We start from the raw sequence: 6459 nt of genomic DNA, 5'->3' as shown, positions 1-6459 counted from the left end.
GCAGATACTTGGTATGTTAGCTAGCTAGTGGAAGTGCAAAATTCACCCTGCCTTTGACAAATGACTAGTATGGGAATTTCACAAGACGACAAGCACTAGGTCACTCTAGGGATTCAACAACTCCATTCCTATGTAAAAACACCAAGTAACAAATATCTATAAAATCTATTAAATGTTCTGCCCTAAATAGGATATCTGTATCCTGGCTCCAATGCTTGAGACATAGCAAGAATAAGGACAAAAAGGAAGGTAATGGCTGGAGGATTGCTATCAAACAATGTCTTCTGGAAAGGACATGCCGGGTATGGGCATTTAATTTGATTCCCATAGAATTAGATGTTGATGCACGTGCACAAATGAATGTGCTCACAGCCATGGGTGGGCTAACTTAAAAGGTGCCCTTTATATCAAAGGGAATGTATTATATATCCTTATTATATTTCCTTATTCTAAATTCATTACTTATAATAGCTCTACCAATATCTACCATACATCAATCTATTTATAACTTATCTTTCTATCTTCTAGTCTCTTATCTGCAACTATATACCTATAATTTATATCTACTTGTTGTTTTGTATATACATATGACTTAGTTCATGTTACTGTTACTATGATGAAACACCAGGACCAAAAGCAACTTAAGAACACAGTTTATTTAGCTTATATTTCCACATCACAGTTCATCATCAAAAGAATTCAAAATAGGAACTCAAGGCAGGTATCTGTAGGCAGGAGTTAATGAAAAAGCCACAGATAAGTGCTGCTTACTGGCTTGCTCTCCATTGCTCATTCAGCCTGCTTTCTTATGTAACCCAGGACCAACATCCAGTGATGTCCCTACTCACAATAGGTTAAGCCCTCTCCTATTAATTACTAATTAAGAAGGTGACCTAGAGGTTTGCATAGAGCCTGATCTTTTGGAGGAGTTTTCTTAATTGAGGTTCCTTCCTCTGAGATGACTTTTGCTTTTGTCAAGTTGACATAAAACTATCTGACACTGTCCATCTGAGTCCCTCCCTCCCTTTCCCCCTGTGTGTGTCTGTGTGTGTGTGTGTCTGTGTGTGTGTGTGTGTGTGTGTGTGTGTGTGAGAGAGAGAGAGAGAGAGAGAGAGAGAGAGAGAGAGAGAGAGAGAGAGAGACTGACTATCTTTCTCTGTGTCTATCTATATGTCTATCAGCCTATTATCTATTTGTCCATCTATATATCTATACCTAGCATTTGTCTCACACTTATCTTTATTATACATCTCATCTATCATCCTTCTATATTTGATTTCATCTTTCATTGTTTTATCTAACTCATGTATCTGTCTAGACTGCCACAGTTATGGCTATTCTATAAGACACAGTCATGCATTCATGTACAGGAAAGATGGCAGTGAGCAATCATGATACTGAAAATTTTTACACCCTTTGTCATGTACTTTAAAATAGTTCCTAAGTATTACACATTCTCTGCTAGAGCTCCCAAGAATTCCCCAGCAGGTAAACAGACATTAATGTCCAACAAATAGTGCTCTTAGGGATTTGTCTCTCTCCCTTTTGTTTATTTAGTTGAGTTTCATTTGTAATGCCTACACATTCTCTACTCATACTAGTCAAGGCATTTACCATTTGATTTATTATTCCTGTTTACGATCTTCTTCCTCTATATTCTTAATTTAAAATAACCAACTAAAAGTCAAATGGAAGATTTCTTATTTCTGCCTTAACAAAGAAGAGGGAGATATCTACACAGATAAGCTAATATCATCATTGTTATGACTGTCAAAAAGGTGTATTCATCCAGCTCTTCTGAAACTCTCTCCCTGTTAAATGAACCTGGGACATGCCACACTGATGAGAGAGTGGAGCAGAGCCATAGTTCCTTTACATCTTTACTGAGTGAGGTTCAGTAGAAAAAGTTTGGTGGAGATGGACCTACAGCAAATCACTAGATGCTACTACCTTCAAAGACCTAAGAACCCCTGTAGTCCACACAACCCAGAAGCAAACTGACAAGAGGACTCATATTTATTGCCTGCCATTGAGATCTCAGAGTTTTGTATGGGGGAGGAGGAGGAAATGGTGATCTAAAGGGTGAATAAAGGGCACATCCAGGTAAGACTTACCCACCTGCCCCTTGATGGTCACTCCTCTCCAGCATGGGAAGAATCAGACCATCAGACACTTGTACATTGTTGAGCATATCAAGGCAGTCTTATTGTCCCAGAAAACAAGAGGGTTCATAGGATATTTATGCATTTTTCCTCTTTCAAAACCGAAAGAAGTCCATATGGATTACCTGCTAGGAAATACTAATAGGACTGAGATATTCTGTGTCTGGCTGGCACTCAAGGCCATATTCATCCAATGGTATAAAACTGACCCTTGCTCATAAGCCTCCTCAGAGACACTGTTCTCCCTTATAGAATTCCCTGAAAAGGGAAGACCAAGTGGTGGTCTAAGACCTGGGTTACATAAATGAGCTTATTGAAAATTGTGAGAAGAGCCCCTTAAACGTTACAACTGTGGACTCTTATGAAGGAATAGTCTATGAAGGTGTGCTTTGTAATTGGTCAGGTGTAGAGATGACATTAGGATATGACAAGTGACCACCCCTACCATGTAGTTAAAACTAAGAGATTTTGTTTTTTTATTAAGCACAAAATTAATATACTAAGCATGAACTTACTAAGTAAATTTTATTTTATGAAAGAATTGAGAACTATTAGTGACCTTTCAGGGCTCTGAGGAGAAGGCATTTACTGTCAATAATTAGGGGGGCTGTGTAAAGGTTTAAAATTAAGTAGTAGAGCTACACCTGAATATGTGAAAAGGTATTGTTGAAAGGACTTTGAAAGTATGCCCATTATATCTGAAACCACATGCTGACTTTGCTTTTCTCTCCGTGATGTACATCTGTATCTTTAATCTATGGTCAATCTATCACATAGTCATCTTTGTATGTACCAGTTTGCCTTTTATCTTTTTATTGTTTATCTATTGACCTATTTAATTCATCTATTGTCTACCCATTTATCTATTATCTGCCTTTAAACTATTCATGTGTCCAACATCTATTGTCTATTGATGTACTGATTTCATTGCTTACTTATCTATCTATCTATCTATCTATCTATCTATCTATCTATCTATCTATCTATCTATCTATCTATCGATCTATCTACCATCTATCACCGTCAACCAATCTATCTCTTTATACAGCCTATATATCAAATCTATTCATCCATATGTCCATATACCTACCATCTCCCAACTTATCTCTCATTTATTGATCCTTTCTTTGTACCCATCTTTGTGTCATCTACCCACCTATCCATAAATCGATCCATATGTCCATATATCTACCATCTACCTACCTATCTCTGTATAAATCTGACTATCATCATTCTGCTTTGATCTATCTTTTCTCTATGATTTATCATCTATCATCCATGTATATTAGGTTACACCTTTCCTTTTTAGCTGTTCCTTGGTATTAACCCATTATCTTGTCTGGCTCATTTTCATTTGGTTTATATTCTGTAGGGCACAACAATGCATTATTTTTGAGGAATACCAATGCATGTTGTGACATTAAATGCATGATTATTATAGTAAAATAATATTATAGTATTGAATCTCTGACCTCAGGGAGTGCTACACACCAGGTAAGAACCTGCTCTAAATAGAGAGACAGACCAATTTAGACAAATACACAAAGGACAGGTACATATACAGGAAACAATACAAACACTTTCTATTGCAAATAATTTTTCAACTAGCTATTTATTCATTCACCTCTTCACCAAGTAATTGCTGAATACCTAGAATCTATTGACCGCTACAGAGGCAAAGGGCAAAAATGTGGTGTGGTCACACTTAAAGAGATACCATCTGGTAATGAGGTAATGCATGACACATACATTGTTACCTGTAGCAGACAATGTATAATGCATTATTCATCTACACACCAGACAAGCCATTCAACCTAGAAAGAGAAAGTCAAATATGATGGATATGAAATGTAAGTGACACTTTTGAGAGATGTCAAATCATTGTGGGTGGTAGAGTCTGGCCATGGCATGTAGGAGAGGCAAGGGGGAACCCTGAAAATGAAAATGGGCAAACAGAGGGAAGGAAGGCATTAGTACTGGATACAGAAGAAGATAAAACATGGATGCCTGGTTCATGGTGGGTGCTGAAGCGATTAAGGGGTGTGGTTTGCCTTCAATTTTCTGTTTTATGAAATAATTCTGCTTTGATCAGAGCTCGGTTCTGTAAAGGATGACAGGGGAAACCCTTTATTCCTAGCTTAAGAAAGAAATGTTCAGAGAAGTGAATGCATTGAAGGGAGAAGATTTGTTTCGCGTTATCTTGCTGTGTATACATGGGGATATTTATAGAATACACAAGTCCAACCCCAGGCACAGCAGAGAAGCAACTTTCCATCTTCATCCAATTACTGTGCTAGAACACTTCAAAGTGAGTAAATCTAAAATCCAATATAGGCTGTGGGAGCTGCGAACACAAGAGATGTGTCTATTTAATAAAGAGGATTTCAGAGAATAGGGCCAAGAGGAGAAGTGGCATTTAAAGGCAATTGTTCTGTCCAGAGAATCTATGGGGAAAGTGGCATCTGGGGAAATCACTCGTTCATGCAACATCATCAACTCTCCAGACATCTTTAAGGGTCTTCCATATTGTTACATCCTTACTCTAGGAAGAGACAAGTGACTTGAGTGCTCACATTTCAAGGTAAATTTGGATACCCTTGCTGTAGCCGGCAAGATTGCATTTGGATCAATGGGGTGTGCGAGGTCCCCAAACCACCTCATCTTTTCCTTCATCCTTAGTGAACCACTTCACAGAATGAAAATCTCTGAATGATGTCAGTGTGGTACTTTCAATTTCTTTCAAAAGAAGAATTCGATTACATGCCCAAAGGCTATCTTGAACCATCTTCAAGGATGAGGCAGAGTTTCTTAGACCTTAATAATAAGATTACAACTGTCAAAAATAAATCCAAAAAAAGGAGAGGAGATATTTTTTAGAGCCCAAGTTCATTGGTGTAGATGGTACAGATAGTCTGCTGGTGTTTCCCTGGGTCTTCCCAGAGTCTCCTGTGCAGGTTACTGTGGCCCCTGTATGACCTTGATTTTGACCTTCAAAGCTCACTCTTTCTTACTGATGGTTTCTCACGTGTGTGACATTTCCCAGGGTTTTACATTAATTTACTTTTCTTTCATGTTTATTTGTTGTTTTGAGATAAGGTCTTTCTATATAGCCCTGGTCAGTATGGAACCCACAATGTTTCCCAGGCTTGTAGGAACTTAATGGAATCCTCCTACCCATTTCTGGCCTCCATGAATATGTGTAATCACCTCTCTGTCTCTGTCTCTGTCTGTCTCTGTCTCTCTCTCTTTCTCTCCATCCCCCCCCCTCTCTCTCTCTCTCACACACACACACACACATACACACACACACTCTTAAATACAATATGTCTTAAAAATTAAGATATCATGAGCTGGAGAGATAGCTCATGAGTTAAAAGCACTGGTTACTCTTGCAGAAGACCCAGGATTGACAACCATCTGTAACTCCAGTTCCAGGGGATCTAGCATCTCTTCTGACATGACTACTTGGGGCACTGCATACACTAAAAAAATTAAACACGCATACAGTATTTTGTTTGTTTCATGATGTTTTGCTTTGTCAGGGCAGTCTTTCTCTCTCCCATAGATCTTTTGTTTATATATTTTGAGTTCAGATTTTCTTTTTATGAGGTTTGGTTGTGTACAAAAGTGTTTCTCTTGCCGGGCGGGCGTGGTGGCACACGCCTTTAATCCCAGTACTCGGGAGGCAGAGGCAGGCAGATTTCTGAGTTCGAGGCCAGTCTGGTCTACAAAGTGAGTTCCAGGACAGCCAGGGCTACACAGAGAAACCCTGTCACCCTGTCTCGAAAAACAAAAACAAAACCAAAAACAAAACAAAAAAAAAAGTGTTTGTCTCAGCATCTGTAGGTATTTCTGATGCTTTTTCTTTGGCTCTTACTCTCCTTCTGTTTGTGTTTGTTTTGCTTGTTTTTATTTTATATTTCTTCCTTTCTTCCACCTCTTCCTCCCCCTTTCCCCTGCCCTACTAATTATTATTATTATTAGATGTGTGTTTGTAGATTCATGTTTGGTTTTTAATGAGAAAAAGAAAAGGAATGTATTTGGGGATAGAAATTTCAAGAATCAGGGAGGAGTTTGGAAAGGAAGATACCATAATCACAGTATATTGTTTTTAAAATATCTATTTTCATTGAAAGAAGACATTTATACACAAAAATAAAATAAATGATTTTACAAAGGTAAAATTAATGTTCTGTGTGTGAAGAGAGTGATATCATCTTTGAGTGGGTGTCTGTCTCTTCCTACTCATCCTTTCTAGTGTTGCTGTAGCTTATTGCTCTTACCTTCCAAAACTTGG

The 6459-nt window shown here is 38.1% G+C and overlaps 1 protein-coding gene across 1 annotated transcript in view; it reads left to right on the top strand.

Annotated features, from left to right (window-relative positions):
* Csmd1 (CUB and Sushi multiple domains 1) overlaps positions 1-6459 on the top strand; it is a 1626901-nt gene that overhangs the window by 97160 nt on the left and 1523282 nt on the right. The window lies entirely within an intron of this gene.

This window comes from Mus caroli, unplaced genomic scaffold, assembly GCF_978045245.1.
Source record: "Mus caroli unplaced genomic scaffold, Mus_caroli_1 scaffold_10, whole genome shotgun sequence".
In the NCBI taxonomy this organism is placed as follows: Eukaryota; Metazoa; Chordata; class Mammalia; order Rodentia; family Muridae; genus Mus; species Mus caroli.
This window is presented reverse-complemented; position numbering and strand designations above follow the sequence as displayed.